Source organism: Malaclemys terrapin, chromosome 13 (assembly GCF_027887155.1).
Source record: "Malaclemys terrapin pileata isolate rMalTer1 chromosome 13, rMalTer1.hap1, whole genome shotgun sequence".
NCBI classification, from domain to species: Eukaryota; Metazoa; Chordata; order Testudines; family Emydidae; genus Malaclemys; species Malaclemys terrapin.
The window spans coordinates 31,571,975-31,581,225 of NC_071517.1; positions in this window are offsets into that span (position 1 = coordinate 31,571,975).

Here is a 9,251-nt window from a genome sequence, read left to right on the forward strand (position 1 = left end):
GTGTTGTGGAAATTGAATTGTGGAGAGGATGTGCATTTTCCCCAGAACATGTGCAGTGTATATTGTAGCAGAGGTAAAAGAAATGCAAACCTACCAATATAGGTTGTGTTGTCTCTTTCAGATCACTGGGTGTTTGAAAGCAGGAGTTAGAAGTAAAAGGCAATCAAAAGTCTGGGAAAGTTAATTGTGTCCCTTTTTACATAAGAATTTTTAAGCTGTGGATAGCTTTGGATCTGGAAGCAAGCCAGAAAGCATCTGTATTAATGCAATTTTCTAACTAATAAGGTAGAAGCCACTGAAACCTGGGCTGCCTATGAAACAAATACAAGGAAATATGGGGTAATTCCTCTGTTTTGTCTAAAATCAACAAGAGTATGTGTGTATATAAAGGAAATATTTTAAGCAATGACTGACTACCCAGAAGGGGTAGACCTCTGTTCTTTTGTCTTTCAGATCATCAGAGAAAACGGATGCCAGCTGAACAGCATTCAATGTACCATGCATTTACTGGTACAATAGGAATTATTTTTGTGTTCTTTGTCCTGTCTTGTGGTGTTTGTCTTGTGGCCAGAATTGTTGGGTTTAATATTTTCATAAGACAGTCTAGTTCAAAATTAAATAGAAGGGTTAAATCAAAAAGCAGATACTTGTTTTTATTCAACTTGGAATACAAAAAGTGTTTGGATAAATCAGGAAAATGTGATATACTAAAGTCTAATACAGTTGCTTAAGTAAGAAAAAGAAACTTCATTGGCCAGATTTTTTTTAATTGAAAAAAATTGTTGTTAAAATTTGCATACCAACAGTCTTTGGAAGCAAGGACATGGAAGGTTAACCCACTCCCCATATTGCCCATGGGATCCTTCTGGCTACTTCAGATTTCTAGCCAGAGGGCTGGGGAGGGAGGAAAGCTATTGGACACCTGAGGTTGTACCAAGTGGACTCCTCAAAAGTGGGTGTGCTTGTCCTGGTTTGTTGCTCCAAAGCTCTGTAATAAAGTTATTTTACTGGAAGGGTGTACATGGCATACATTGAATAATAAGACTAATGTACTGTATAATGGCAATGTGTATGTGTTCATTGTTGGGAAAAGGTGTATGAGTGAAAAGTGGAAGTTTCCTTTGTAGGTTAAAAGAAGCCAAGAAGGGGAGAAGGAAAAAGAACAGAACGAGTTAACTGAGGAAAAATAGCTAGCAAGCTCAGTCCAAAGATAAGATGCTGGCACCATCCAAGGACACTGCCCACAGCTAAGACTTGGCTGACAGCCAAGAAAAGAGGGGCCTGAATGTGCCCAAGCAACTATGAGATCTGCAAAACACTGCCAGGCATTAATGAAATGTGTTAGGTTTCTTTTTTCACAGATAAAAGAAGTGCTACCCAAAGACCCTAGCAGCCCTGCCATTCATTGAAACAAGGAGACTGAGTCTACGTAAAGTCCATCAACGAAAGACTGCTTTGGCTCCACACTGGAAAGGCCCTTTCCAAGTCCTGTTAACCACCACCACCACTGTGAAGTGCCAAGGACTACCTGCCTGGATCCATGCTTCTCACTGTAAAAAGACCCCTCCACCTCGGGAGGACTCTCCGACTGATGATAAGCCTATTTCTCCTTCTAGCTCTGCTGTGTCTTCTGGACAGCAGGAAAAAGAAAGAAAGAAAGAAAAAAAAAGACAAGGTGAAGTGCTAGTAACCTCTCCCTTGTCTACTGACAGACCTACTGTGCCTCTGGATTTTTCTAGAAGAAGCAAAACCATTACAGGGTGATGTGCTAGTAACCTCTCCCCTGTATGATGCTAAACCACACTGTTTCAGGAAAAGAGAAGAAGGAACACTTGCTTCACTGAAACCACAAAGTCCAGGGATTCCTGACTACAAGAGACATTAAGAAATGACCCTGGTGAAGAAACAAAGAATTATACACTGGCAGGAAGAAACTTGTGGGACCCATGCTTGGGAACGTGGTATTGATTGGATTTTGGGTTTATTCTACAGGCTGCGCCCTGTGTTTTGGATAAGTCCTTCAGCATGTATTGCCCTCCCTAATTGGATTTTAAATGATAAGTACCAAAGGCACCTTGTTGCCATTGCCCCTGCCATCTCCTCCATTACACTATTACCCCTGTAACACATCCAAATACAGACAATGCCATATATTTGATAAAACCAATGACTAAGGCCTTCACACTTTAGTGATTTATTTAAATATTGTTTGAAAAAAAATATATTTTTAAGGTTCAGGATATCCCATATAAGTGAACAATTGAATGGATCAGTGGAGATAAAAGTATATGATATCACTACCAGTGAACCCCAAGAATTTATAATTGCTCACAGGGGGCTGCCATTAGATTAGCACAACAGAGGGCTTGGGTTATTTCCTCTAGAAAGAAGAGAGACTTGACCGGATCCCTTTGGGATGGGGCCAGTAATGCAGCAGCAGTTTGGAATATTTTTAAGAACCAAGAACATGATGAGAAATTGGGGCAACTAGAGAAGGCCATTGGCCTTGTTTCTGGAGCACAACTAACCCAGGTACAGGCTGGAGTTGATGAGTTACATGTTATTTCCGCCCTTAGTTCAATGACTCAGAAGTTGCTGACAGAGATGGTATTGAATATCACTGAGGCTGGAAAGGCATTGCAGTGGGATCTAGCATGCTCAGAGATTCAGGATTTCTTGAATGACCAGCTAATGGCCATTCAGAATGATCTAGAGCACCAGGCTTGGCCCACTGCCCTTACAGACACATCAGGAGTACCATCTGATCTGTGGCCATGGAGACATACTTGTGGACGTTCTCAGTGCTCCTTCCAAGCATATGGACCGGTTCAGGGGGTGTGGGCTCCCACATACCGAATCCTGCCGGGTCCATGGGGAGGATGCATGTGGGATTGGGTAATTCACCGAGACATCTGGGAAATTAGACCACCTGGTATGCCCAATCGATTTTTAGTCAGTGCTCCTGGGATTACATCTGACATTTGGATGGGGTTAGGGAGTCAATGGACATTTTGGCCGTTACAACCCCCACAGCTTCAGTGTATCCGTAAACTGAAGCCAGGAGAAGTTGTTACTCTTCATGACTACGTTTGCTGGGAGGGTAGGGGACAAGGAACTACCCTGACAGGACACTTATTTTTTAAGCTAATGATAGCTGTGTGTATGTTAAAGCCACCACATTGCAAGACATACATTTTAATCTCATTACCACTGCAGGCAGTCATATTATTTACTGGCCTGCAGATAGAATTTTGCAAGTAGTCCTTAGGTTCCAGATACCCTTTAATTGGACTAGTTTAGTAGCTGATCGATTTCAAAATTTGCTTTCACTGTTACCAGAGGTTCAGAAAATCTCTGAAGTACAAAGGCAAATTCACATGCTTCAAAATATGTATCAAGTTTAAAAGTATGCCTTTCAGACAGCTTATAGAGTATCCACCTTATGTACTAAGTATGATGTATTGTGTTATATGACTAAGATTGTACAACAACCCCATCATATTATCGCTATGGGAATGTTATTGCTTGTGTTGTGCAGGAGTATGTCGTTGTTGTAAAGGACGTAATAATAGTAATACCTTTCATGTCCATGCTCATCATGCATTGTCATTACATCCAATCAAAACCCCTAAGGTTGAAGCATCTGATGTAGAATCTGAATTCCGAGATTTAATACAAATAGAGATTTGAAAATGTTTGTTGTACTAGTAGTACAAAAGGGGGGGTTGTGGAAGCAGAGAAAGAACTGACAGGAAGGGGATGCAATACATGACAGTTCATTAGCAAGAGTCAGGCTAACTGTAACCCTGATAACGTGAGATTTGTAGAAGCGAGGATTGTGTGAGGCGGGTGAGAAAGAACTGTGTAAGAAGTCATTATGACCTGGTATAGATAAGGTGTAGAAGACCTTGTGTAGATAAGGTATAGAAAATATTGTATGTTGGCAAGAGTCAAAACAAGTGAGGAAATGAGATATCAAGATGGCCTATGTATAAACAAAATGCAACTGTTGCTCATTATTGTCTGTAACAAAAGGTATAAATGCTTGCTGTAATTGTTTACCTGTTGAGAGACCTGCTTAGCTCTCTCCCTCTGCGCAATTATGAGAGTTAATAAAGCATCTGAATTGCTATACCTAAACAAATAGTGAGAACTCTGTTTTTCTCCAACACACCCCAATCACACCAAAGATCCCCAAACCCAGATGCCTCTCTCAGACCCTCGGAGCGAAGGGAAACCTTGAGAGTGGGCGGAAAGAAGGTTACCGCTTGGAGGGACACTGGGGCTCAAGTGTCAACTATCCACCAATCCCTAGTGGACCCCAAACTCATCAACTCGGAGGCTACAGTGACAATTCAACCCTTCGCGTCACAGTCTGTAACCTTGCCTACAGCCTCGTTGCATGTCCAGTACAAGGGCTGGTCAGGAATGTGGACTTTTGCAGTCTATGACAATTATCCCATTCCCATGCTGCTGGGGGAAGATTTGGCCAACCATGTGAAGCTAGCCAAGAGGGTGGGAATAGTCACCCGCAGCCAGGCTAAGCAAGCTTTCACCCCCATCCCTGTTCCTGAGCCGTCCACCAGGGCCCCGTCTGTGTTACCAGAGACCCAGACAAAGGTGGTGGAACAGGATCCCCTGCCAACGACTGCAACAGCCGCAGTGGATCCAATCCCAGAGACCCAGCCAAAGCCAGTCCCAGAACCGGAACTGGCAACGCAACCAGCACCAGAACCATTGCGAGCCCTGAGTCCAGCGCTTGCAAACCCGTCCAGAGGGCACCAGCGAGCCTGACCTGGCAGAAACAGCAGATAACCCTACCCAAGAGGCTCAGCCAGAGCCTGAGATACCACATAGTGCACCAGCGGACAGTGGATCACAGTCAATAGAAACAGCCCCAGCACCTGCATCGCTTCCAGAGGGACCAAGCCCCAGTCCACAGTCCAAGGAGGAACTGATGTCTCCAGCATCAAGGGAACAGTTCCAGGCCGAGCAGGAAGCAGATGACAGCCTTCAGAAAGCTTGGGCGGCGGCGCGGAGCACCCCACCGCCTCTCAGCTCTTCGAACCGATCCCGGTTTGTTGTAGAACAAGGACTTTTATACAAGGAGACTCTTTCTGGTGGGCACCAGGAAGATTGGCATCCTCAAAGACAGTTGGTAGTTCCCACTAAGTATCGGGTAAAGCTCTTGAGCTTAGCCCATGATCATCCCAGTGGCCATTCTGGGGTAAACAGAACCAAAGACCGGTTGGGGAAGTCCTTCCACTGGGAGGGAATGGGCAAGGACGTTGCTAAATATGTCCGGTCTTGTGAGGTGTGCCAACGAGTGGGAAAGCCTCAAGACCAGGTTAAAGCCCCTCTCCAGCCACTACCCATAATTGAGGTCCCATTTCAGCACGTAGCTGTGGATATTCTGGGTCCTTTCCCAAAGAAGACCCCCAGAGGAAAGCAGTACGTACTGACTTTCATGGATTTTGCTACTCGATGGCCGGAAGCAGTACCCTTAAGCAACACCAGGGCTAAAAGTGTGTGCCAGGCATTAACAGACATTTTTGCCAGGGTAGGTTGGCCCTCCGACATCCTTACAGATTCGGGAACTAATTTCCTGGCAGGGACCATGGAAAACCTGTGGGAAGCTCATGGGGTGAATCACTTGGTTGCCACCCCTTACCACCATAAAACCAATGGCCTGGTGGAGAGGTTTAATGGAACTTTGGGGGCCATGATACGTAAATTTGTAAATGAACACTCCAATGATTGGGACCTAGTGTTGCAGCAGTTGCTTTTTGCCTACAGGGCTGTACCACATCCCAGTTTAGGGTTTTCACCATTTGAACTTGTGTATGGCCGCGAGGTTAAGGGGCCATTACAGTTGGTGAAGCAGCAATGGGAGGGGTTTACGCCTTCTCCAGGAACTATCATTCTAGACTTTGTAAGCAACCTACAAAGCACCCTCCGACACTCTTTAGCCCTTGCTAAAGAAAACCTAAAGAATGCTCAGGAAGAGCAAAAGGCCTGGTATGATAAACATTCCAGAGAACGGTCCTTCAAAGTAGGAGACCAAGTCATGGTCTTAAAGGCGCTCCAGGCCCATAAAATGGAAGCATCGTGGGAAGGACCATTCACGGTCCAGGAGCGCCTAGGAGCTGTTAACTATCTCATAGCTTCCCCCACCTCCAACATAAAGCCTAAGGTATACCATGTTAATTCCCTTAAACCCTTTTATTCCAGAGAATTAAACATTTGCCAGTTTACAGCCCAGGAAACAGATCACGTGGAGTGGCCTGAAGGTGTCTACTACGAAGGAAAAAAGGATGGTGGCGTGGAAGAAGTGAACCTCTCCACGACCCTTGGACGTCTGCAGCGACAGCAGATCAAGGAGCTGTGCACAAGCTTTGCACCAATTTTCTCAGCCACTCCAGGATGGACCGAACGGGCATACCACTCCATTGACACAGGTAATGCTCACCCTATTAGAACCCCACCCTACCGGGAGTCACCTCATGCCAAAACTGCTATACAAAGGGAGATCCAGGACATGCTACAGATGGGTATAATCCGCCCCTCTAAGAGTGCATGGGCATCTCCAGTGGTTCTAGTTCCCAAACCAGATGGGGAAATACGCTTTTGCGTGGACTACCGTAAGCTAAATGCTGTAACTCGTCCTGACAACTATCCAATGCCACGCACAGATGAGCTATTGGAGAAATTGGGACACGCCCAATTCATCTCTATTTTGGACTTAACCAAGGGGTACTGGCAAGTACCACTAGATGAACCCGCTAAGGAAAGGTCAGCCTTCGTCACCCAGGCAGGGGTGTATGAATTTAATGTACTCCCTTTCGGGTTGCGAAATGCACCCGCCACCTTCCAAAGACTTGTAGATGGTCTCCTAGCAGGATTGGGAGAATCTGCAGTTGCCTACCTCGATGATGTGGCCATTTTTTCTGATTCATGGGCAGAGCACCTGGAGCACCTGGAAAAAGTTTTCGAGCGCATCCAGCAGGCAGGACTAACTGTTAAGGCTAAAAAGTGTCAAATAGGCCAAAACAGAGTGACTTACCTGGGGCACCAGGTGGGTCAAGGAACTATAAATCCCATACAGGCCAAAGTGGATGCTATCCAAAAGTGGCCGGTTCCAAAGTCTAAGAAACAGGTCCAATCTTTCTTAGGCTTGGCTGGATATTATAGGCGATTTGTACCCCACTACAGCCAAATCGCCGCCCCGCTGACAGACCTAACCAGAAAGAAACAGCCAAATGCAGTTCAGTGGACTAATGAGTGTCAAAAGGCCTTTAACCAGCTTAAGGCAACACTCATGTCTGACCCTGTGCTAAGGGCCCCAGACTTTGACAAACCGTTCCTAGTAACCACAGATGCGTCCGAGCGAGGCGTGGGAGCAGTTTTAATGCAGGAAGGACCGGATCAAGAATTCCATCCTGTCGTGTTTCTCAGTAAGAAACTGTCTGAGAGGGAAAGCCATTGGTCAATCAGCGAAAAGGAATGCTATGCCATTGTGTACGCGCTGGAAAAGCTACGCCCATATGTTTGGGGACGGCGTTTCCAACTACAAACAGACCATGCTGCGCTACAGTGGCTTCATACCGCCAAGGGAAATAACAAAAAACTTCTTCGGTGGAGTTTAGCTCTCCAAGATTTTGATTTTGAAATACAACACATTTCGGGAGCTTCTAACAAAGTGGCTGATGCACTCTCCCGGGAAAGTTTCCCAGAGTTAACTGGTTAACAATTGTTCTTGGAATGAAACATATTGTTAGTTTTTATATAATCAGTAGTATGTCTAAAGGTTCATGTGTCTTATTAACTCTGTTTTCTCCTAGAACTCCAGGAAGAAATCACAGCCAGTGTGGAACCGAACGTCCAACACTATCTGTGATTTGGGGGGCGTGTCATAACTATAAAGGGAAGGGTAACAGCTGTCCTGTGTACAGTACTATAAAATCCCTCCTGGCCAGAGACTCCAAAATCCTTTTCCCTGTAAAGGGTTAAGAAGCTCAGGTAACCTGGCTGGCATCTGACCCAAAGGACCAATAAGGGGACAAGATACTTTCAAATCTTGCGGGGGGGAAGGTTGTTGTTTGTGTTCTTTGTTTGGGAGTGTGTTCGTTCTCGGGACTGAGAGGGACCAGACATCAATCCAGGTTCTCCACATCTTTCTAAACAAGTCTCTCCTATTTCAAACTTGTAAGTAAATAGCCAGGCAAGGCATGTTAGTTTTCCTTTGTTTTCTCAACTTGTAAATGTACCTTTTACTAGAGTGTTTATCTTTGTTTGCTGTACTTTGAACCTAAGACTAGAGGGGAGTCCTCTGAGCTCTTTAAGTTTGATTACCCTGTAAGGTTAATTTCCATACTGATTTTACAGAGATGATTTTTACCTTTTTCTTTAATTAAAAGCCTTCTTTTTAAGAACCTGATTGATTTTTCCTTGTTTAAGATCCAAGGGGTTTGGATCTTGATTCACCAGGAGTTGGTGGGAGGAAGGAGGGGGGATGGTTAATTTCTCCTTGTTTTAAGATCCAAGGGGTTTGGATCTTGATTCACCAGGAGTTGGTGGGAGGAAGGAGGGGAATGGTTAATTTCTCCTTGTTTTAGATCCAAGGGGGTTGGATCTGTATTCACCAGGAGTTGGTGGGAGGAAGGAGGGGGGATGGTTAATTTCTCCTTGTTTTAAGATCCAAGGGGTTTGGATCTGTATTCACCAGGGAATTGGTGAAGGTCTCTCAAGGCTACCCAGAGAAGGAAATTAGCCTTGGGATGGTGGCAGCGGAACCAGAGCTAAGCTGGTAGTTAAGCTTAGAAGTTTTCATGCAGGCCCCTACATTTGTACCCTAAAGTTCAAAGTGGGGATACAGCCTTGACACCCCTCATCGAGGTGAATTACCAGGAGCACTGGCACCCACAGCAGCGCTTTGAACTTTGTAGTGTAGACATAGCCTCAGTAGGTTAGATCAGACAAAGAGGAGCTGTTTTGACTAGGCATTGGGATGCCTGTGCCTTTAAGAAGCCCGCCCTGTGCCTGTGCCTTTAAGAACCCAGCCCTGGGAAGCCGATGCTGAAAGGTGCTGTTTGTGAGAGGGGAAATAAAAAAGCCCCTTTGCCCCCCACCATTTTTGCAAACACTGGGATCTCAGTCCCACTGGGGTAACTGTTACCCCCTCTGCCCCACCTGTGCCGGGTTTTGCCCTTGGTCACCCTCTGCCAGCGCCTTACCCCGAGCTTAACTCCTGC